Source organism: Alosa sapidissima, chromosome 14, assembly GCF_018492685.1.
Source record: "Alosa sapidissima isolate fAloSap1 chromosome 14, fAloSap1.pri, whole genome shotgun sequence".
Classification (NCBI taxonomy): Eukaryota; Metazoa; Chordata; class Actinopteri; order Clupeiformes; family Clupeidae; genus Alosa; species Alosa sapidissima.
This window is the reverse complement of record NC_055970.1, coordinates 13,424,209-13,450,304: the sequence shown is the minus strand read 5'-3', so window position 1 is coordinate 13,450,304 and position 26,096 is coordinate 13,424,209. Positions and strand designations below refer to the sequence as shown.

The 26,096-nt window shown below is 43.5% G+C and overlaps 2 long non-coding RNA genes across 2 annotated transcripts; one reads left to right on the top strand and one right to left on the bottom strand.

The window, feature by feature from the left end:
• The first annotated feature begins 9,404 nt into the window (after nt 1-9,404).
• LOC121681972 lies at nt 9,405-16,990 on the top strand. Its single transcript, XR_006022375.1, has 3 exons — nt 9,405-9,415; nt 15,970-15,975; nt 16,907-16,990. It is a non-coding gene; the product is annotated as an uncharacterized LOC121681972 (long non-coding RNA).
• On the bottom strand, nt 15,471-16,392 carry LOC121681971. Its single transcript, XR_006022374.1, has 3 exons — nt 16,374-16,392; nt 15,985-16,080; nt 15,471-15,788 (listed from the first exon to the last, which is right to left on the bottom strand). It is a non-coding gene; the product is annotated as an uncharacterized LOC121681971 (long non-coding RNA).
• Nucleotides 16,991-26,096: the final 9,106 nt, after the last annotated feature.

The window sequence follows — 26,096 nt, the reverse complement described above, 5'->3', positions numbered from 1 at the left end:
CGTTAACCTCTTCCCGCAAAAGGGAAGCATGATCTGCCCCTACTGACTCGGCTGAGGCAGACGAAGGCCCACTGGATACAGCGGGTGCTGCAACCGCAGCAGTAGACGCACCCATTTCGGCAGACTGCTCATCTACCACAATTTCATTAGGCATAGGCCTACTGGTGTTTTCGTGATTTATTTGCACATCACTCGAATTCCCCTTTGCCTTAGGACATGCACGAACAAGGTGCCCTGATTGCCCACAACCAAAGCACTTCATGACACTTGTTGAAGCATAGATAACATAACTGAAGTTATCCACCTTCACGTTTAGAGTTAGGTCCAAATCATCTTTGTTATCTTTTAGAATCATAAATACAGATCGCCTGAACGACACTACGTGTTTCAGAAGTGGGGATTTGCTTCCAATTGGAATCTTTTTAATTGCGGAAACCAATTTACCATACCGTGATAAAATTTCAGCCAAAACCTCATCTTTAATAAATGGGGGAACATTTGACAAAGTCACTTTCTTTGATGGAGTGGAGAGAGGAAGGACGACAGTAAAAATGCCGTCAACCACTAAACCCCTTTCAACCAGCTCATTAGCCAACTCAACCGTGCCCAAAAACAGCACAATCGCATTGTTCATGCGGGCCGCTGACAGAATATTGTCATGCCCTACAACTTCTCCTGCTGCTAAACTACAAACCTCTACACTGGCATTCGATGCTATTTTAACAGCATGACGCCGCGTAAGTTTTTCAAAACTCTCCATACCTGGGGCGGCTGCAACCAAACACTGGAAGCAGACGTCCAGGTAAAACAAGTAACAACAAAACCCCACACCAGTGTTACTTATACTAACCCAAACAGAACCAACCCTTAACACTATAAAGAAGAAAAAATAAATAAATAATAATAATAATAAGGAGATAGAAAAGATAGCAAAAAGATAGAAAAACACTGTTCCTGGCACAGCGGCCAACAGTCACACTCACTCAAACGCTCGGCTCCGCCCACTCACTCCGACATGCGCACAAAGAGAGAGAGAGAGAGAGAGAGAGAGAGAGAGAGAGAGAGAGAGAGAGAGAGAGAGAGAGAGAGACTAACCCTCTAAGGCAGCGCTCCCCAACCTCCGGGCCGCAGGACATTCCTAACCAGGCCGTAGCCTACGACATGAGTTTAAAAAAAAATGCATGCAAACTAAACTAAATTTAATTCGCAATAATGTCACGTTTTACATGGCATAGGCCTATATGCAGTTGTTTGATTGCACGCATGTTTGCATTTTGCCAGGTCTATTTTCTTTCGTCTGTCTGTCCCGCCTTCAACACTTTTACATATTGCCTTCAGCGCTGCGCAGCCTCAGGTCAGCTCACTTCACTTGATCAGTTCTTGGCGAACGGTAGTGTCACACGAAGTTAGCTAAACTGCTAGAATGAGCAACAAAAACAAACATCTTTAGCAGGTCACTGGCCAGAGTGTTTGAGTTGCGAGAGCCGCTGCAGAGATTTCTTACAGAAAAAAAATCACCGTTAGCTGCACATTTAATGATGAGGACTGGGTGTCAAAACTCGCTTACCTGTGTGACATACTCGGGTTGCTTAATGACCTCAACCTGTCACTCCAGGGGAGAATGACGGCTGTCTTTAAACTGGCAGATAAAGTCGCTGCATTTAAAGCCAAGCTTGATTTGTGGGGACGACGAGTGGACCGGGGTGTATTTCCAAATATGTTCCAAACAGTAGTGGGGGTTTTGGGAGAGACTGAGGCAGGGCCCTTTCTCTCGCAGCTGGTGCACGATCACCTTGTTGCGCTTTCAAATGAGTTTGAGCGTTACTTCCCATCCTCCAAAGATCCACGGCAAACCAATGAGTGGGTCCGCAACCCATTTGTCAATATCCCGAAGAGTCCTAACTTGTCAGCGCAGGAGGAAGAGCAGTTGATCGAAATTGCAAATGACGATGGTCTTAAGAGTATGTATAAGGAAACCTCTCTGGCGGGTTTTTGGATCAAAACCAAAGCAGAATATCCCGAGATAGCCGTAAAAGCGCTGAAAACGTTTCCCACCACATATCTATGCGAGGCCGGGTTTTTGGCAATGACTGCAACTAGACCAAATTGCGCAATCGACTGGACATCTCAAACACACTGAGGGTGTCACTGCCTTCCATCACCCCCAGATGTAAGCTTCTTGTTGCAGGGAAACAAGCAGGGCTCCCACTGATTATATTCGTAATGCACGTTTAGTTCCCATGTTTTGTTCCCATATTTTGTTAAGCATGTTCACACTTGTTGATGTAGCTTCAAGTTGTTCAATATTCATAGTTCATATTGTTCAATTTTCACTTCTTCAAGTTCACGTTTTTCACAAGAGATCGTTACCTTCACTGTTAATACATAACTGGAGCTAGTTCTTTTCAAGTAATGCATGCACAACACATATGGAACATGGAACCCCCAAACCCCCCCCCCAAACCAGAATCAAACCGGTCCATGGTACATAAAAGGTTGGGGACCCCTGCTCTAAGGTATCAGAATGACTGCAGGGATGTTTTAGGGACTAACCCTCTGAGGTATTAGAATGACTGCGGGGATGTTTTAGCAGTGGTGGACATTACTTGAGTACATTTACATGTTTTTCATGTATCTGTACTTTACTTGAGTATTTCAATTTTGTTAAACTTCTTACTTTTACTCCAGTACATTTCTAGGCCAAATATCTTACTTTTTACTCCACTACATTTTGTGACAGCTGAAGTACAGCTTAAGTTCCTTTTGGAAAAAAGACTGTCCAAATACACGTGTACTTACATGTATATTTCCGGTAACACTTTATTTTAAGGTTCACATGTTAGCCACTAATACATACCAAATTAATGCCTGTATTAGTGACTTGTAAGGTATGTGTTATGTGTTTTCATATTTTCTATTAAGCGAGCTAGGTTTTAAATAATGGTGTTGCCTAACCTATGTTATTGTCATATCCACTATTTACTGTACCTTGTTGACCCCTTTTGACAATATTGATGTTACCATATCTAGCCTCTTGACGCCATCGAGCAAATGATAGACAATGATAGACAATATGGCAGTATCAAACACAAACGGGAACATCTTGATTTGGTCCGAAAGTGTAAAGCATTCAACGAAGAAAAATGTGGTTACTGCAGGGATGTTTTAGGGACTAACCCTCTAAGGTATCAAAATGACTGCAGGGATGTTTTAAGGACTAATCCTCTAATCCCATCAGTCAGTCCTGTATGGGACAAAAGGGAGAAGTGGACAAGTCCAAGAGAGGAGTGAGAGGAAAGAAAGAGAGAAGGAAAGAGAGGAGGAGGATGAGGAGTAGGAGGAGAGAGATGAGGAGAAGGAGAGGAAGAGAGAGAGGAGGAATGAGAGGAGGAGGATAAGGAGGAGTGAGAGGAAAGAAAGAGAGAAGGAGAGAGGAGGAGGAGAGAAAGAGAAGGAGAGAATAAGAGAGGAGGAGGATGAGGGAGAGGAAAGAAAGAGAGAAGGAGAGAGAGGAGGAGGATGAGGAGGAGGAGTGAGAGGAAAGAAAGAGAGAAGGAGAGATGAGGAGAAGGAGAGAAAGAGAGAGAGGAGGAGGATGAGGAGAGAAAGAGAGAGGAAGGGAAAAAGAGTGAGGGTGCGTGTGTCAGAAGTGGCACTGGAGGTGCATCATGGGTAAAATTCCATTCCCTCAGCAGGGGACAATTCTCAGGAAACCAAGGAAGGAAAAGGGGGGGGGGGGGCTTAGGCTGACTACCTCAGAGTTTCAATCACTCAAAAGCACACACTCACACACTACCACACTACACAAGAAAACCTGCAGAAATACACACACACACACACACACACACACACATACAAATGCATAGAGAGAGAGAGAGACAGAGAGAGAGAGAGAAATCCGCACTTATTATTAGACAATAAGGAATATGCAAGCATTTAACATGCTAGCTTGCCTTCCTGTGTGTGTGTGTGTGTTTGTGCTTCTTCCAGACAGTGTGGCTCAGACAAAACTCCTCCTTATGCTTATTAATTGACCTGAAGGGGGATGGGTAGAATTCAGGAGGAGACATGGAGATGCTCTGGAGTGTGTGTGTGTGTGTGTGTGTGTGTGCATTTGTATTTGTATGAGAGCAAGAGTGTATGTGTGTATGTGGTTGTATGAGTGTGTGTGTGTGCGCACGCGTGTTTGTGTGTGTGTGTGTGTATGTATGTGTATATGAGAGAGTGTGTGTGTGTGTGTGTGTGTGTGTGTGTGTATTTGTATGAGAGCGAGAGTGTGCATGTGTGTGGTTGCATGTGTGTGTGTGTGTGTGTGTGTGTGTGTATTTGTATGAGAGCGAGAGTGTGCATGTGTGTGGTTGCATGTGTGTGTGTGTGTGTGTGTGTATTTGTATTTGTATGGGAGCGAGAGTGTGTGCATGTGTGTGTGTGTGTGTGTGTGTGTGTGTGTGTGTGTGTGTGTGTGTGTGTGTGGCGGTAGCCAGCTGGTCCATAGCTGTGCAGTACGTACTTTGGGAACCCCCCCTCCCGCCGCCCCATGAGCAGCCTGGGCTTCTAGCTGGATTGCACGCGGTGCTGCTGTTTGTGGGTTGGAGTCCGGACAAGTGCAGGGCTGATCCGCGCGGTCCAACACAACGCAGGTTACATGTGTGTGTGTGTGTGTGTGTGTGTGTGTGTGTGTGTGTGTGTGTGTGTGTGTGTGTGTGTTACGGCTGTTTGTCCCTCTCTACATGTACTTCTGCTCAGGTGTGCCGCAGATAATTGCCTTGATTGGGAGCACCTGGCCCTGATTGATCAGGAGTTAAAGGCTCCAGGATCCAGTTCCTGAGGAGAGGCTTTTGGCGTGGGGACTGCTGGCTGTCTTGCTGCCTCTCAGCCTGGGATTTTGTCTTGTCTTTTGATTTGGACTTTGTGTCATGTCTATGTAGTGTTTGTGTGTTATGGTTTATCTTGATGTAATAAATCCCACTGGTTGGGTACATTTTAAAAGGTTGTTACTGATATTTATTAGGATTTGGGGTCAGTGGTGGGCTTTTGTTCACCCCTAAAGGGCCACGTAAAGGTGGGGTGTAACAGTGTGTGTGTGTTTGACACATCCACTCCAGCTGTAACCCAGAGCAGAGGCGTGGATCAGTCTTATACTGTCTGGGTGAATGAGACTGTTTGTGTGTATGAGAGACTGGGTATGGCCATCTCAGAGTAGTTGAAATGGTTTACCAAAACACTCTCTCTCCCACACACACACACACACAGACTCACACGCTCATGCACACACACACACACACACACACTTTCACAGAATGACCACCAGTATGAAGAGTGTGTATGTAACTGATGCCAGCTAGCTTAGCTGTGCTTGTGGAACGTTGGTAAACCTCACTCCCCGACGCCTCAAGAGTGCTGCTGGCATGCAAGCCAGTAGCCTGGGCTATAGGCTCAACTGTCAGCACACTCACCTCCCGATCCGAGGTGCTGCTGTTCGCTGGTTCGAGTCTGGGCGTGTGCAGGGCTGAATTGCGCAGGTTACATGTACAACAGGACTGTGTGTGTGTGTGTGTGTGTGTGTGTGTGTGTGCTATCTGAAGAACACTATCGGAACGTCACATATTACTAATTGTCCCGTAGGTTCAATCTCTTACGTGTATGTGTCAGTAGGTCGCTAACTGAAGTAGTTATCGGAACGCTACCACCAGTCCCGTATTTCCGTCTTCTTGAGTGTATGTGTCACTTAACATTCATTTCTACACAAACCAAGACAGCGGATTCCTAAAGAAACGCAAGCACCCACACCATAAGTGTATCTAAATTAGCTATGTACTCAAAATTACATTTTACCGTGACTCGAAGAGCTGTTAACAGTCTTGTAAGGCTGCGTGTACAAATCCGTTTAGAGCTCCAGTGGAATTTTGAATTGTGACGAGAATAGGCCTGTCAAACTCGATTCCTTTTAAGGATCCGGGTTATTCTGAGTCACTCACTAAACTGATCCGGGTTGAACGAGTCATTTGAGTCAGTATTGTCACTCCCCGATGTGAGTCGCTACCCGATGTGAGTCACGCATGCTCAGATTGATAGGTTTTACGGCACAACGCCAAGGGATCCGACTGAAATCCATAAAATAATTCACTTTTCTGTTTCAAAAACGTTTTAGCTATGTAAGATTGTTTGATTGCTAACGTTAGCAAACGCCATTCAAGTGACAGCCTTTGTTGTGCTTGATTGCTTAGGCTACTTACTTGCCAGCAGTGAACAAACTTCGTTATGTAGGTCAATTTTTATTGATATTACAGAAGTCTCTCGCTAGCAGGCTACTTCAGCCTCTAATCTAGAACTGACATTAGAGATCATGCCGTGAAAATGTAATGCCTTACGCTAAATAATACATTACTGCTGTGTAGGCTAATGTCATTATTCTGTGGCTAACAGCACTGGTAGTAAAGTAAGTAGCAAAGTGACGCATGCGACTCACATCGGGGAGTGACAGCATTGCTAAATCGCAAAGAAATTCAATCCTACATTCAAGCAGTGCAGTGGGGTGCTTCATTTCGTTAAGTGCCTTCTCATGTTGGATGTGGATCATCCATGATTTGAAACCAGGTTTTTGCAGTACTTGCATTTAGCCTTTAGAGTTTTGCTCTCCTGGTCAAAGTGTATCCACACATTGTTCATCTTTTTGGTGCTCATGTTCAGAAACTTTGATCTTATTGACAGAGAGGGTAGCCTATATTATAATAATGAATTATATGTTGTTGTTTTGTTAACAATAGAAAAGTTTGCCTAGGTCTAATGCTACTCTGCTACAATGTTTATTACCAGTACTATATACTAATAGTAGGCTACTAGGAATCTATTCTAATAAGTATTATAGGCTGCTAATACTAGGCAACTAATATTACTATTAATCATAGCTATACTGTTAGGTAGCCTAATATAATATAATATAATATAATATAATATAATATAATATAATATAAAATTATAATAGCATCAAAACCTCCACCCACTCACGGGAAAGAAAGCAGTTTGAGCCAGACTGTTTATTTATTGTCTTAACCTAGCCTAAGCAATTGACTTTCAATGTAGACAATGAAACAGGAACATAGAAATGGCCTGCAGTGAATAAATGATTATGACCGCCGTGCAGCGAAGCGGCAGTCATATAGGTGTAGTCAGATTTTTTTGTTTTTTTTATTTTTTGCATGTCCAAATTTCCGTCAAGGATTCCCGGGACACTGTAAGACCGGGGTACACGAAACTTGGTGGGCATGTAACCCCACATGGATAGCATGGAACCTCCTGTTTTCGTTTTGATCTGTAGCCCCCCTGCTGGACTGGACCCCCCGAAAGGAGGGTAGGGCAGGCACAGTTTTCTGTGAATATCTCGAGAACCGTAGGGTTTAGGAGGACCATTTTTTTTGTATGTTCATCTCAAAGCGCCATGTCAACCCATTCCATAACCACTAATTTCATGTATAGCGCCACCTAGTTAAACACAAAAAAGTAAAAATGAGGTGTTGTAATCACAGGTATCTGTGACCTAACATAGTCAAAACTGCACGAAATTGGAAGTGTAGGATCATTATGACACCCTCTGAATGCACGCCAAGTTTCGTGGAATTCCATTCATGGGGGGGCACACAATAAATTAATTTATGTTACTATATATCAACTGGCCTGTAGGTGGCCGGAGACAGTTTTCTGTGAATATCTCGAGAACCGTAGGGGCCTAGGAGGTCCACCTTTTTTTTGTATGTTGGTCTTAAGGGGGCATGTCAACCTATCCCATTACCACTTATTTCATGTATAGCGCCACCTAGTTAAAAATTAAAAAGCAAAACATTAGGTGTTTTCATCACAATATCTCTGGCTGACATGGTCAAAACTGCACGAAATTGAAAGTGTAGGATCATTATGACACCCTCCGAATGCATGCCAAGTTTCGTGGACTTTCGTTCGTGGGGGGCCTTACAATAAAATAATTTATGTGTACATTTAGTGACCGTACACCAACAATGATTCCCGGGACACTGAAAGACCGGGGTACACGAAACTTTGTGGGCATGTAACCCCACATGGATAGCATGGAACCATCAGAATTTCTCAGAATTATGAACAGGCAAGATGGGGGTGGGGTTGTATAAAATGTATATTACATGTGAAATCTATGAACTAATCATGTTTTGGTACTTGTTGTCTATCAGATACCAGTGAGAATTGAGTGTGCATAATGCAATTCAGTGAGACATCATATATGCCTTTCAGCGTGACTTATTTTTGTGTAAAACATGTGCTGGACTGGGCGGCGGTCATATTTTGTACCGCTCTGCGGTACATCTAGTTATTATTGTTATTATTATTATTATTATTACTACTACTACTACTACTACTATTCTCATTAGGCCTATTATTATTATTACCTTGACACGAGTAGAAACTAAGCTACTCGCTCGTCTACAGATCCACTCATGACAATGTAGCCGGCTGATTCGACTGACTCGCACTACAACATAACCGGTCCGCCCGGCTGATCCAAATGACCCAGGTAGGCTAGCCTACTCAAGCAACTCCATACAGAGCTTGCAATGTTTCGGACTGTCTTCGCGACCTAATTGCATTTTAAAGTAGGCTATGCGTGCAGAATATATGTTATTTCAGAAGTGAAAGCATGGCTTTTGTTGTGGATTTTCTTTTAACCTTGACGAGGCGTTACTCGCTCCTCTAAAGATCCACTCATGACAACGTAGCCGGCTGATTCGGCTGACTCTCACTCATAACAACAACGTAACCGGCCCGCCTGGCTGATCCGACTGACTCAGGTAGCTACTTGCAATGTTTCGGACTGTCTTTGCGACCTAATTGCATTTTATAGTAGGCTATGCGTGCAGAACATATGTTATTTCAGAAGTGAAAGCATGGCTTTTGTTGTGGATTTGTTTTTCACCTTGACGAGGAGTTACTCGCTGCTCTAAAGATCCACTCATGACAACGTAGCTGGCTGATTCGGCTGACTCTCACTCATAACAACGTAACCAGCCCGCCCGGCTGATTCGACTGACCCGGGTAGATACTCAAGCAGCTCCATGAGCGTGCAGTTCGGACTGTCTGCACGACCTAATTGCATTTTAATATGCTACATCTATACACCAAATCTAATTATGTCTAGGCTACATGCTGAACATTTAATGTTATTTCAGAAGTGAAAGAATGGCTTTTGTTGTGGAATTGCTTTTCACCTCGAGGAGGAGCTACTCGCTCTCGCAGATCCACTCATGACAACGTAGCCGGCTGATTAGACTGACTCGTACTCAACGTAGCCTAACCGGCCGGCTGATCCGACTAACCCGGATTGCTACTCAGCCGCTCCAATCTGAGTCCCATGGTCTGTGAGTCTGCAATGTTTCCGGCTCTGCGGGAAGTTAACCAGTTATCTCGGACTGCCCGCTCACTCAGTCGCTTGAGTTGATTTGTGGAGTTGTGGTTGCCTACGAAATTGTTACATTTTTGGCAGCTACGATGGCTAGGGCTAGGAGGCTAGCTAATGTTGCAAGAGGTTTGTGTGTGGTGCTGTTTATCGTTTTAGATTGAATTGTAGAAGGACTCAACTGATCCGAGTTAATGATACTAGAGACTCGCGACTCATGGGTTAATTTAAAGACACGGGTGAAAGATCCGAGTGAGTCACGACTCAAACACCTTTAGACGAGAATTCTCGGGCCAACCGTTGATGTGCCATGAAAAGGTTGGGAACCAGCCCAGCACTAAACTCCGAGCATGGTAAACAAAATTGCATATTTCAGGCAGGTAAAAGCCCTGGTAAGAACCAAACTAGATTTTGTTCAAATCTACACACTATGGCTACTGAAAAATGTAAGGTTCATTTGTCAAATGTTATTTTGAAGTATTAATAAACATCGTTGTTTTAGAATTTTAGAAGTAAATGGTTGGTAATCAGCACGTTTCTGATACTGATCTAACGGTGGACATCAAAAGAGTATATACTGTATACTTATACTTACTTATACTAAACGTCATGTTTCTTGGCAGTGTGTGGACTGTGTGTGTGTTTGCGTGTGTTTGTGTGTGTGCTTAGATATAGGGCTGCGTGTGTGTGTGCGTGCGTGCATGCTCAGACAGTGGGCAGTGGGCCTCTCTGATTACATAGTTGTTGTTTAACAGAAGGGGCTGCTGTTTGTCAGATAAATAACAGGGGCAGAAACATTTTTGCTTTCCTATTTGTGTTTTGTTTGTTTGTTTGTGTTTTGTTGCTGCTGCTGCTGTTGGTGTTATCATGCAACAGTCGTCTGCATATTTTATTCTGCAATCTCCACATTTTAGTGAAAAAAGTGATGCGCCTGTCCTTCTCCAACTCTGATGTCATAAATCTGCTTAAATGGCTTGCAGAGCGAGAAAAGGCATTATTATAAATGAGAATGATTAGAAATGATTAAACATTAAAAATAATGAAATAAAGAGATGCAGAGCTTCAAAGTGGTTTTATTATTATTTTATATTTATATTTCATTCCAGTTCAGAAAAAAAATCACTCTCTGCAAATATGCAAATGAGTCTGCAAGCTATTAGAATGCTAATGAGGCTACCAGGCTGAACGAACCTGCTACCCCTCTCTCTCTCTCTTTCTCTCTCTCTCTCTCTCACACACACACACACTCTTCCACTATGGCTCTCTCCTATCTCTCTCCTGCTCCATCTCTCTCTCTCCCTTCCTATCATCTCTCCATTCCTCTCCTCTCTCCCTCTGTGTGTGTGTGTGTTCGTGCGTACAGTATGTGTGTGTGTGTGTGTGTGTGTGTGTGTGTGTGTGTGTGTGTGCGTGTGTGTGTCTGAGGATGGCAGCTCCGAACAGCTCCCTCTTCAGCCATTATACACAAAACATTACTCTGTGTGCCTGCATATGTGTGTGTTAACCTGTACTGTATTTGGTTGTATGTGAGTGTGTTTGTGTGCATGTTTGTGTATATATGAGTGTGTTTGTGTGTATGTACAGCAGTGGTCACCAAACTACGGCCCGCCACCTCATTTTGGGTGGCCCACCAAAACATGTCTGTGGTATGTAGCATCTGGCCTGCACGGGAGTACGACATCGTCAAACTATAACCTCCGCAATTTCCCCCATTCATTCTCTATGGCGATTCTTAACAGTACATATGTTATACTCTTTTTGTCCACTGGTGGTTATTTTGGCGCTGTTTTGCGTTTGCCATCGAAAACGGAATGAAATATCTACCTGCAAACAATGTAAGAGGCCTATGCTGACTGCATCAGTGCTCAAAGTATTCTAAACGTTTATCTGTTAATTGTTAATAACTAACTAACGTCTATTCAAGTCATATTTCTGGGACTATCTGGGATAATTATTTCTATTTTTTATTCACTCGTTCAAATGTTCATACAAAGAGTTCACAAAGTTCTCATAAGGTGAGTGAAAGTTAGAATGGTGGTAATTTCAGACCACTTCAGCACTTCCTAAAATTCTCAGAGTTTGAGAACTTGAGAAGACACAGAGTTCAGAGTTCACACATTTTTAATAAAATATACTTTTGGGACTCCCTGCTAATACTTTTGGGAATGCAAAAGTATTTTTATTAGTAGGCCTATTATTTAATTTGAGCTACATTTTACACTGATATGGCATGATGGCAATATAAACACAGCTAACAATGGTATTAAATTGCAATAGCCTATGATTAAATGTAATGGAATATTCAACTAAGGTAGACTGCTGTTCACAACACTAAGCTATTTATGGTTACTGATATACTCCGAGTTTCTGGCCCTCTCTTAGAGCCAGGCATAGTGAGCTGGCCCTCGGAAGAAAAAGTTTGGGGACCACTAATGTACAGTATGTGTGTGCAGGTATGCAGGGTCGGACTGGGAACAAAATTCGGCCCTGGCAATTTTCTCCTGGACCGGCCCACTACTGGACCGACGACCCCCCCACCCCCCACACACACACACAAGCCCACCGATACCAAATTCCCCCCCTGATTCCCCCCCATAAATAACAAACACACAGTATCATGCTGTAGCAACACTTTATAAACTGAACCCAAACATTTAGATTTGGACCTATAGGTTATTATATAATCAGTATCGTAATTTCTGTCAACTATGACGATCTCCATGCATGTTCAGTAGCCTATATTTTTCCTTTAGTCAAGCAGTGAAATGTGGTTTAATCAGTGTTGGGCAAGTTACTTCAAAATTGTAATATATTATGTATTATGCTTAGGCCTACTCATTAAAATCAACAGAGAGCCCACTACCTGTATATTGTAACCCAAAACTTAAAGACATGTCAAGATAGGCTACACAGTGCAGCTACTGGCCATTTTTGTGCACTAACTGGTGAAATACAGTATTAACCTAAGTATGTCATTATATGGCCAACTATAAAGATGTAATCTGCCTGTTCCCAGGGATGGGTAGTATTTCTGAAACATGTAATATGTGTTTCAAATGCAAAATAGTATTTTGTCATTTGTATTTTATTGGGATGAAGGAAATGGCTCTGTATTTTGTATCAAAATACTTTATACAATATACTGGTAGCGGGCTCTCTGTTGATTTTAATGAGTAGGCCTAAGCCTAAAGTTACAGCATTTCTATCACAATTGACCAGACTTTGACCTTTTGTCTTCTTTAAACAAAATTCTGGCTATGATTGTTCCTTGTATTGCATCATGAGCCATCACTGCACCTATTACATTCTACTGTAGCCTTAAGCCTAGCTCAGTCATTATGTTGTACCACATCACCCTCCATTAGAAATGCAATGAGCTGCATTGAGCATAATAAACTGCATTTAGAATTCCAAATCCATATTTCTAGATATTTTGGTAAAAGTAACTTAAAAGTAATACAATAGTAGTGTAATGCCTTACAATTCAGAGACAGTAATATTATAATGTAATGAATTACTTTGAAATGACAGTAATAAGTAATACATAATATATTAGGATTTTGAAATAACTTGCCCAACACTGATTAAACCACATGTCACTGCTTGACTAAATGAAAAATATAGGCTACTGAACATGCATGGAGATCGTCATAGTTGACAGAAATTATGTTTTGTGCCAACATGTTGTAGAAACACAACCACAGTTAGGCCTATTTGGTGCAAATCTTCTACATTGGTTATAGTCAGAGATTCACATTAACTGTAGGCTATCACAACAAGTGTATACTAAACGTTTTTGCCCAAGTTTGTGTGCCGTCATCACATTTTGCAAAATTAGGCTACCTTCGTTACTAACCTACCAGTTGATACTTTTTACGTGCATCGACTGTGCATCTAATGTAACACTCGGTGCAGAGACTTCCACTTTCCAAGTTCCACTTTCACTGTCGTTGTGAGCTAAAAGGCTACTATATGGCAAATACTTTGAAGTTCCTTTTGAGTCCAACCATGAATAGGTTTTCTTTAACCTGTGCTACACTTTTCCACCAAGTTGTGCGAAAATTGTAGGTACCCGGAGTTTTTTTAATGTTGACAGACAAACCGCACTACAGTAGCCTACATGGTGCAGTAAATAGAAGATCTTCGTAGCGCGTGCAACTTACGTCTATAAAAACAATATATTTATGGAATAAAATTAGACACCTCTGATTGCTGTTTACGGTTAAACTGCGATGATGTGAACACCAGCCAGCGGAGGGCACTTATATAGCCTAGGCTACCATGCATGGACTCGTAGGCTATATTTCCCCACAAACCAAGCGGCTGCTTGGACAAATCCACTTGAGGGGTGGGGCAGGGGGGCACGATCGTAACACACACTGAACCTGTCATGAAGAGGCCAAAATGATTGACCCGTCACCCCCGAATCCAAATGGATGCAACTGCATTTATAGGCTAAGCCTTGGTCTACATGACGGGCCGCAAATAGGCTAAATAACTTTAAAAAAAAAAAAAAATCCCAGAGGTCACCGGCCCACATGTGGACCGGCCCACCGGGCATTTGCCCGGTTGTACAGATTACCAGTCCGAGCCTGCAGGTATGAGTGAATCTGCATGTGTGCACATATGCGTGTGTGTATAAATGTGTATCTATGCATATACTGTGTGTGTGTGTGTGTGTGTTGTTAGCCCTGGGCACTGAGCAAGTTGTTAGCCCTGGGCACTGACCAAGTTGTTAGCTCCTGGGCACTGACCAAGTTGTTAGCTCCTGGGCACTGGATGTGCTGCTTCTGGTCTGCTGATGGACCACCATCACTTTTAAAGCAACACCAAAGAGTACCTTAAAATCGTTTCAGTGGTTCATCAACTCATAACAGGGTGAACGGCACTTCTGCCGTTCAACAGCACTTCCCTCTATTGGCTATAACCACACTTTGTAAGTTTGCCAGATCGAGTAGCGGATCTGTTGTTCGATAGAATGAGACATAAGAAACTACAAATTTGACACACTGTAAAAAAAAAATAGTCAAGCCAACTTAAATGTATCGCAACCTGCTGCCAAAGGATTTTGAGTAAACTCAACTCCGGGCCAAATAGTTGTGCTGGCTCTTTTAAGTTCACACAGATGAGTATTTTTATGTTGACCTTACTTAATTTAACAAGTTTATTGCATTCAAATTGTGATGTTGAAATAAATTGAAAATATCATTCCAATTAACTTAGAACCATGATAGAACCAACTTGCTCTTCTAAGTGGAGTTTACTCAAAATCCTTTGGCAGCAGGTTGCGTTACATTTTTAAGTTGGCTTGACTATTTTTTAGTTAACACAGATCTCAACACTTAATATTCTAATTCAAAACTAAAATACATAGAAACTAAAGAAAAAGGTAACAAATCAAGAACAAAAGTCACAGACAACTACAGTAGCTTGGTTGAAAATAGCCTGTTTTAATTGGATGCAAGATGGTAACCATTGTTGAAAGAATTGGTCAAGCATTTTTTGCATTCACACAGGCAATCCTATTGAGACTGAGCCTGCCAAAACAAATGCAAACCAATCACAGAAAAAGGAAAAAAAAAAAAAACAGGCATTTCTAACCAACACAGGAGAGTATACAAAACACTGTTTTACGTTTCACTGAGGACGCACACACAAAAAAAACGGTCTCCCCCATAGATATAGAACATGGTAACTGTCTCCCCCTGGTCTCGAGACTCGGCCCCTCCTCAACTCGAAGGACTCGAGACATCCATTTTGGCCCATCCAACACAAGTATTCAAAATACGTTTGCACAGACACACCTACACAAGCGTACACGCACGCATGCGCACACATGCAGGCATAGACACACCTACACAAGCGTACACGCACACCTACACAAGCGTACACGCACGCGCACACACACACACCCACACACACAAGCGTACACAGGGATACAAGGATACAAGGAAGTTTATTGTCACATGCATATAGTTACTGGAAGTAAGAAATGCAGTGAAATTATGTCTGGTGTCAGCCTATTTGTGCATTTATGAGGTTTCTTAGAACCTCAGCATTTTGTTCCTGAAGGAGAGGACTTGCAGAAAGGTTTGTGTCCAGATGCACGAACACCTTCTGGAGGGTTTCGAAAGTGTATTTGAGGTTCTCGGGATATTTCATGTTCAACACATATAAAAGTCCAAAGAGCAATGCCATGGCGGTCTGAAGGTCAGGGAGATCATCAAGGACATGATCCTCCAAAATTATAGAAAGGCATCTCACATTTGCGATGCTGTCAGCTCTGGCCACGTCATCCTCGATGACCGATAAGATTCCAATGTTGTTCCCCTTGGAGTTGTGAATCTTCCACATCAACATCAGTATCCTGCAGGAAAAGCACATCACAAAAATACAATTTAAAACAGCCAACCACATTTCATGTCTCAGTAGATCACCCTACAGACAATGGAGGGCACCAACAACACTCACAAAATATCAATGAACAAGCTGGTAACAGGCATATTGGCATGCACATTAATTGAAGTAATTGATTGCAATGTAGCTAGAATAGTGTTGCTTACCAGGCAAGACTTGAAGAAAGAATCCGGAGTCTCTCTCATAAAGAAAGGCAGGCCTTGTAGAACAGCTGTCTTCCTATGTGCAACCACATTGATCGTCTGAAAGACAGCAGCAGGAAACAAATGTTTTACACCAACACACATATCCTACAGCATATCTCAAGAATGAATTTGAAGGGGAAAGATCAGTGTTATGATGGCATGGTTAAAGTTGTACTGTGGTGATGTAAATGTAAATGATTACAGCAATCATCACAACCCTATCTTCAAAAATTAGACATACAACTGTACCAGAACCACAATATAGAGTTTCAAGTTCTGCCTTATCAGAGGAGGCACAAGTAAGCCATATTAATATGCAAAGAGAAAGAATATATCAAATAGTAATTTACTTGATTGTCCAGTTTGTCCCCTTTCGCGACCTGAACATTTTGATTATCTTTGGTGCATATTCATCCAGGGAAGATAAAAAAGGTCTCCTTGAGTGGAACGCCAGTAAACCTGTGAAACTCTAAGCAGACCTACAGTAAGGAACACAAAAAGCACTCAATGACGAGGATTCAGTACATCAGAATGAGTCTTGATCAGATTTAGGTCTCACATGTAAAAAACAACTGGGCTGCTTGTCGCGGAATTGCTCTGTGCGCGACAAATGACACTTCAACGCACCTGTGGTTTTGAATATGCACGGACACTCAGGGTAAAGACAAGGCAGTGACCAAGAGCATCCTTGGTAGTGGCACAACCTGTAGTGCTTCAGGAGTACTGCAGGACTGGGATGTTCAAACCTGTAGAGTTTGCATTGCATTCCAAATCTGCAAAACATGTCATATGATAAGTTGCTTTATTCAATCATTTAATATTACATAAACATCAAATTAACTAGATGTACCGCATAGCGGTACAAAATATGACCGCCGCTCAGTCCTGTAGGAAGCATCCATTGTTTTTACAACCCACTTTTAACTTCCAACAAAATTACGTCTCACTGCAACGATGCGCCATCTAGTGGACAAACGACTACTTATCGCCAATACTGGAAATGCAGCCATGATGATGATGATGAATATTTAATTTGGCTTTCTTTTAATCCTACTGAATTTGTAATTATGTATCGGCCGTTCTAATACCGATAGTATGTGGGTGCCTGTGTGTGTGTGTGCATGTGTATAGGTGTGCACCGCCATCTACAGGCCAATGAGTGTACAGTCACTAAATGTACACATAACCTAATTTCTTTTAGACCCCCCCATGGATGAAATTCTACGAAACTTGGCATACCCCCAGAGAATGCCAGGTCAATCATACACATCAAATTTGGTGCAGTTCTGAACATCTTAACTGAAGATAGGGGCGATTAAAGCAGAATAATATTGCATTTTCATTTTTTACCGGGGGGGTGCAAATGACAAATGAGTGATTATGGGCCAGGTTGATGTGGGCCCTTGAGACCAACATACCATAAAAGATTCTTCATCCTCGGTGCCACGGTTCAGGTAGTTATTTAGGAAAAACTGCTTTTTTTGCGGTTCGGGGGGCCCAGCACGGGGGGGAGTGGCCCCCGGGGACGAAACAAAATTTTTCCGTAAAAGTCTAGTGGGGCTACATACCCACCAAATTTCATGTGCCCCGGTGGTTCGGTGTCCCGGGTATCGTTGACCAAAAATTCAGGAAGTAGATGACGAAAAAAAAAAAAAAAAAAAAAAAAAAAAAAAAACTTTGACAATCCCTATATGACCGCTTCGCTAGCTTTGCTAGCGGCGGTCATAATAATAATAGTCAGCTTTTGACTACAAATGATACAGGTTAACAGTCACTATACTCATATTACCATTATTACATTTAACATTGTCAAGTTTCACGCTATTAGCAAAATAACTGCTGAAGAAATTAGATAGCTTTCTTTGCTGTAGGACTAGAGAGTAGGGAGGCAGATTAGCTCGCCGAATGTACAGAGTGAACAGCTGTGCATGGGGCATGCCTGGGCATGACTTGCTTAATTGTGGCACACGCTCAGCGCAATACCACTGAAACACTTGCCTAAATCAATCTCGACATGAACGCTATCCTGAACTACATCAATGTCGATATACAGTACACTGACTTCGACGGTTAAGTTCGACCCTCAACAGCCAAGAGCTAGCTAGAACTCAGCATGTGCAATTAGTTTTTCCTCGTTGCAAGTGCAGAAACCAATGAAACTCCTCTCTGATATTGGAATTAACAATCACAATGCAACTCCTGATTTTACCATGTAATGCGTAAATTACCATCCAAGTATCCATCCATCTTACCTTGTCGAAGTCGAACTGCCACGGACTTCCCACTCACTTCACTCGACCGCAAAACTTTCGAGGCAGGGAAGTGCGCATGCGCAGTGGCATTGGTGAAGTGGCGTCAATCAGCACTTGAAAATATCGATTCACTCAACTTAATTTTCGACTTCCTATGAACTTGTGGCGAAGGAAAAGTGTCTCAACTATTTTTTTTGAGTTACTTGAACAATTAGAAGGGACATTTGTTCATTTTAACTTTTCTTTTTCTTCTTTTACAGTGCATGCTTCTGATGTCGCAATACATCATACTTTTATAAAATCATGCAACATACTCTACCTTGTCTGTGGACGTCATTATTTGCAAAGCTGGTGCTTGATAAATAAATAGTGTGCGTGGGACACAGGAAAAGTGCTTTGGTGCTACTTTAATTCCGATTCTTGTGAATATTGAGAAAATACATGAAATGTTTTACTTTTGTCCCAAACACCCCTATCTTACTCTCAAAGAAACTCCACACAGGGTTTTGTTTTTGCTTGGGGGACAGGCACCTCTGTTTTAACAGAACCAATAGGTGTGTTTGATTGAAACTTGACAGTGTTCTATGTGTTCTATGTGTTTCTCTCTCTCTCTCTCTCTCTCTCTCTTTCAATCTCTCTATCCCTTGTTTTTCTGTTCTTCCTTATCTCTTGCCCTCCCCACCCCCCACACACGCTATTTATTTATCTGCTCCTCCACACACACACACACACACATACACACACACACACACACACACCATCCATCTCTCTTGAACATCGTCCTCACACACAGACAGAGAGGCGCACACACACACACACACACACACACAGTTTCTTCCCCCCAACCTGCGAAGGCTCCGTGATAGCCTGCATTACGATAGGTTACCATAGTAACAGTGGGGAGGCCGAGGGGTGGGGTTGGGGGGTGAGTGATGCTTCAGGACTCCTGACCCATTTCAGATTTTACCCACAGGCTCTCCCTCTCCCTCTATCATTCTCTCTCTCCCTCTATCATTCTCTCCCTTTCCCTCTATCATTCTCTCTACCTCTCTCCCTCTATCATTCTCTCCCTTTCCCTCTCATTCTGTCTCTCTACCTCTATCTCTTTCTCCCTCTCTCTCTCTTTCTGTCTTTCTTTGTCTCTCTCTCTATCATTCTCTTTCTCTCCATTCTCCATCATTTTTACTCTCTCTCCCTCTCCACTGCTCATTCTCTCTCTATGTCTCTCCTCTCCCTCTCCTCCTCTCTTCTTCTCCTACTCTCTCTCCTCCTCTTCTCTCGTCCTCGTCTGTTCTCCTCCTCCTCTCTCTCCTCTCCTCCTCCTCTCTCTCCCCTCTTCTCTCCTCTCTTCTCCTCATCCTCTCTCTCCTCCTCTCCCTTTGCTGTTCCTCCTCTTTCTACCCAGTTCAGCTCCACCTGGCTTCTCAGGTCTTCTCAGATTGTAATGTTGTTGAATCCAAGTCACACACAGGAACACTCCAACACGAGGAGAATCAAAGCTCTCTCACACACACAGCTGTCACACACAGGAACACTCCAACACGAGGAGAAGTAGAGAAGAATCAAGGCTCTCACACACACAGCTCTCACACACACGCTGCTATCAGATGTCCTGCGGATGTCATGCTCTTGGGCTGTATATCTGAACAACATAACTGGACATTTGGAAGTCCGAACTTAGCGGGCTGTTCTACTACTCCCCTTCTAGTATTTCCCAAGGACATTATGTACACACACACACACACGGACATTATGTACATGAGCTTGTGTCTGAACGAAGCGAAGAACATGCAGAGATTCTGTTGATGTGCGTCGGTGTCCAGATCAGACCAGTAATCCTGCTCACTAGAGACAGTGGTGATCTCCACAGTACTCATGCTCACTAGAGACAGTGGTGATCAGACCAGTTATCATGCTCACTAGAGACAGTGGTGATCTCCACAGTACTCATGCTCACTAGAGACAGTGGTGATCGGACCAGTAATCATGCTCACTAGAGACAGTGATGATCTCCACAGTACTCATGCTCACTAGAGACAGTGGTGATCAGACCAGTAATCATGCTCACTAGAGACAGTGATCTCCACAGTACTCATGCTCACTAGAGACAGTGGTGATCAGACCAGTAATAATGCTCACTAGAGACAGTGGTGATCTCCACAGTACTCATGCTCACTAGAGACAGAGATCTCCACAGTACTCATGCTCACTAGAGACAGTGGTGATCTCCACAGTACTCATGCTCACTAGAGACAGTGGTGATCGGACCAGTACTCATGCTCACTAGAGACAGTGGTGATCGGACGAGTAATCATGCTCACTAGAGACAGTGATGATCTCCACAGTACTCATGCTCACTAGAGACAGTGGTGATCAGACCAGTAATCATGCTCACTAGAGACAGTGATCTCCACAGTACTCATGCTCACTAGAGACAGTGGTGATCAGACCAGTAATAATGCTCACTAGAGACAGTGGTGATCTCCACAGTACTCATGCTCACTAGAGACAGTGGTGATCAGACCAGTAATCATGCTCACTAGAGACAGTGGTGATCTCCACAGTACTCATGCTCACTAGAGACAGTGGTGATCAGACCAGTAATCATGCTCACTAGAGACAGTGGTGATCTCCACAGTACTCATGCTCACTAGAGACAGTGGTGATCGGACCAGTACTCATGCTCACTAGAGACAGTGGTGATCTCCACAGGGAAAGCACTGTTGGCAAGGACCCAAATCCTGTTGGAAATGTCAATTGGAAAGGTCCTGAGATATTAAATAAATGTGCTTTTTAATTAAGAGTTTATTAATAGATTTCTCTAACTTTTTTAATTACCCATCTACCGGCCTGGGGCTTCAGACAAACCATTTCCAGCCTATCAGCTCCCGTCTGAACTGGAGTCAGATACCTCAGCCAAGAGGAGTCCTTACTCTATTCTACATCAATCTTATCTCAATTAAAATGATATTGAGTGAAATTTTAAAAGTTCTTAATGTGTTTAATGTCTACGAGCACGTCCATATCTTAATGTGTTTAATGTCTACGAGCATGTCCATATCTATCACAGTGGGAGCCAGCAAATGGGCCACTCCAAGCGTAGTCCCAGCGGCTGGCTGAGAAGCCATAGACACCCGCCCGGTCTGTGTCTTAAGCTCATTTCAGAAGCTAAACACCAAGAGAACTGACCTGCTGTTCCTCCTAACACTGGGACAAGCTTAAACACCATTAAACAAGCTCCCTCTCTGTCTGTCTTTCTGATGAAACCTTCTGCTTAACAGAGAACTTATTTTATCATGTTCCTATTCAGCATCAACCCAAAGTCATGTATCAAGTGTGTAAATAGTAAACATGACGAATGTACATTTCTTTGCACAGCACCTTAACAGTAAAGACCGGATGCACATGTTTCTATCCACGTCCTTCCATATCACACCCGAGCACATTGTGGTTGTGTGTGGTGCTGGCTTCAGCTCTGAGGATGTCGGCGTGAGGGCATGGGTGCCCCTGCGAGGGGTCTTCCTGCGTAGTGTTTATGTGTCAAGACCACAAACCCAGTTTTCACATCTTTTGGCGTTTCACCAAAACAGCAGCTCTATGTGTGGCGTAATAATTTACGTGTAATTAAATGTATTTATGGGTTCAATTTCACATCGGCGCCGTAAGAAAGTTATTAACTTCTGTCAGGCAGTTAAATTCATCAGCCGCGCCTAAAAGTGCGTGAGTGACGAAGAGGAGAATGAACAGACATGAGCTCGGCTTCCTCCGCCAGCAAACAGTGAGAAACACGGCGCTACCCAAGGCAACCCATTGAAGACTCTCTCACTCTCTCTCTCTCGCTCGCTCGCTCTTCCCCTTTCACTCTGAGCTGCTCGGTCGCGCGCAACGTGCAGCGGGCGGACAAACGAGTCTGTTTAGTTCGCGAAGGCGCTTCTGTCTAGCAGTGCTTCCGTGAGCTTCCGCCTTCCATGTGCGCTGCATAGATGTGCTTCTCGCGCTATTCAGCCAGTAACCGCGGTACGGCTCCTACAGCTCTGGCATGGCCAACCCTCCCCACGACCCGTTCTACTCCTCGCCGTTCGGACCCTTCTACCGAAGGCACGCGCCATACATGGTGCAGCCGGAGTACCGGATCTACGAGATGAACAAACGGCTTCAGTCGCGAGCAGAGGTGAGTTCAGAGCAGCGTGGCTTGCCTTTGCGCTGCTGTCATCCCAGACGCAGTGATCTTGTTTGGGGAGTTACAGACATAAGCACGTCGCCGAAGATTGTGCGTTTTATATTCAAATGCAGAAGTGTGACGGGCAAGTTACGGTGGCACGCTGTAAATTCTCACTTTATTTACATTATTTGTTTGTTTGGCCTACTTCATCTCTGTGCTTTATCTCTGTACTTCATCTTTGTCAGACGGTTGGAGTGACTGTTGTGGCTTACATAACTTATAATTATCAAGTCATCTGTGACTAGCTGACGGGTAGTAGCATTTCCTGAGGTTAAAAGTGTGTGTGTGGGTAGTTTTGGTGGGAAAGGTTTTTTGGAAAGTCATGTGGTTCGGGCCATAACCAGTGTTTTCCATTTCTGGACTTCAGGTGAACTGCTTCTAAACCTCTAAAGTCATGGCAGAGGTTGCTCTGCGCTAATCTGTTTGTTGTATCAAAGTTTATTGATAAGTACATGTATATGCCCAGGGCCATGGGGTGTAATAGAATAGAATAGTGTAGAATAGAGCAGAGCAGAGCCTTATAGAGCCTTATAGATCTATATATATCTATAATGCTCTGGAGCAGAGTAATAGAATAGAATGGAATGAAACAGGACATAATAGAATAGAATTGAGTAGAATAGAGTAAAATGGAACAGATGTCTTGGTGCTGCGCTCACACTCTTCCTGCAGACTGACAGCACGACAGGACTAGGACTGGAGCTCCAGCGCAGCTTAGGCGAATTACACAGCACAGCACAGCACAACACAACACAACACAACACAACACAGCAAAACCAATTAGCACATATATACCAATCCAATGCTTGTCTGTGTGTACTTGTTCCTATCTGCAGTCCCCTGCATAGACACAACACCAGAAAGAAACTCCTTATCAAGGGGGAAAAACGGAAACACAAAAACACAAACTTTAGTGTCACTTGTCGGGGATTCCAGTTATTGAATAAGCTATCTAATGCAAGATATGAATAAAAACACATCATATCGTATCGTTAAGTGAGGATTCATGAAGTCCTTTTGAGAAAATGTCAAAATATCGAGATCTATATCGTATATCGTGAAATAGACAAAAAATATTGCAATATTATTTTTTAGCCATATTGCCCAGCCCTATGACTTAGTAATGTGGTGTAGAGTGTTAGAGTGTTGGTAAGTGTGAGCTATGAGTTAGTGATGTGGTGTAGAGTGTTAGTGTTGGTAAGTGTTAGTTATGAGTTAGTGATGTGGTGGAGAGTGTTGGTAAGTGTGTTATGAGTTTGTAATGTGGTGAAGAGTGTTAGAGTGCTGGTAAGTGTGAGTTATGAGTTAGTGGAGAGTGTTAGAGTGTTGGTATGTGTGAGTTATGAGTTAGTAATAATAGGATGAAGAGATGCTTGTGGCTTAGCGTAGCGTATTAAAGATAGAGTGATTCATAGGGTTATTGTTGAACATATAGATATAGTGTGTGTGTGCGTGTGGTGTGCGTGTGTGTGTGTGTGTGCGTGTGGTGTGCGTGTGTGTGCGTACGTGTGTGTATGTGGTGTGTGCGTGTGTCTGCGTGCGTGTGTGGTGTGGTGTGCGTGTGTGTGTGTGTGTGAGGGTTGTGACTGTAAGGAGGGTGAGGCAATGTTGCTCAGATGCAGTGGCACAACAGCATGCATTATTCATCATAAGAGAAAAGGCCCAAGCCACAGTGCACCCAACCACTCCAGATAAAGTATCTATCTATCTATCTATCTATCTATCTATCTATCTATCAGATAGAGCATACACACACACACAGACACACCACACACACCCACTCTCCATCTACCCAACCACTCCAGATAGAACACACACACACACACACACACACACACACACACACCACACCACACCACACCACACACACCCACTCTCCATCTACCCAACCACTCCAGATAGAACACACACGCACACACACACACACACCACACACACACACACACACACACACACACACACTCTCCATCTACCCAACCACTCCAGATAAAGCATACACACACACACACACACACACACACACACACACACACACCAACTCTCCATCTACCGAACCACTCCGGATAGAGCATACACACACACACCACACACACATGCACACACACACACCACACACACACACCACACACACCCACTCTCCATCTACCCAACCACTCCAGATAGAGCACACACCACACACACACACACACACACCACACCACACACACACACACACACACACACACACACACACTCTCCATCTACCCAACCACTCCAGATAGAGCACACACCACACCACACCACACACACACACCACACACACACCCACTCTCTATCTACCCAACCACCTCCAGATAGAGCATACACACACACACACACCACACACACACACTCTCCATCTACCCAACCACTCCAGATAGAGCACACACACACACACACACACACACACACACACACACACAAACACACACCCACTCTCCATCTACCGAACCACTCCGGATAGAGCATATACACACACACACATACACACGCACACACACACAAACACAAACATACACAAACACAAAATACACACACACACACACACACAAGGCGGAGATCGGACGAGGACAAAGAGCGGAAAAGCATCAGGAAACTGCAAATGAGACACCAGTGATGGAGCCGACATCCTGTGAACCAGCGCTGGGCAGAAACATTCACCCACGTCCCTCCTACAGACACTACAGACACCACGTCCCTCTAACAGACACTACAGACACCACGTCCTTCTTACAGACACTACAGACACTACGTCCCTCTAACAGACACCACGTACCTCCTACAGAAACTACAGACACCACGTCCCTCCTACAGACACTACAGACACCACATCCCTCTTACAGACGGGATCATACTTAGACACTACAGACACCATGTCCCTCTAACAGACACTAGAGACACCACGTCCCTATCACAGACACTGTGTGTTAAGATATCACAGACGCTCCGTGTTAAGATATCACAGACGCTCCGTGTTAAGATATCACAGACGCTCCGTGTTAAGATATCACAGACGCTCCGTGTTAAGATATCACAGACGCTCCGTGTTAAGATATGCACCACCATCACATCACCACAACCCACTTCTTACTTAAGATTGCATCAGATGCCAATAATTATTTTTGTAATATTATCAACTTTTCTGTGGAAAAGGCACATTTCTGTTGAAGGCCACAACAGAGTAAACACATTGAGAAGGTATTAAATATTTCTTAATGCCATTTCCTGTTTAAAACACTTTTTAAAGCATTTTTCAAGCATTTTTAACATTTACGTTGAGGTTACTATAGCGTTTCTATGGAGATCCTAACACAGATCAACACCAGGTACTCTCCACCAGAGCCTTATAGATAGAGAGGCTATCTATAAGGCTCTGCTCTCCACCAAACAGTCCACTCTAGAACAGTCCACTCACACTTAGAATGTGTGAGGCTGCAGTGTTGTGGTCTGGGCATTGCCATGGTCACACACACGCATGGGCAGTTCATGCTCCAGCCCTCCCAGGACCCGACAGGCCACCGTCTAAAAGTCTTACCGGTCATCTGCCCCATCACCAGGTCACCTGGCCCCAGGGGTCATCC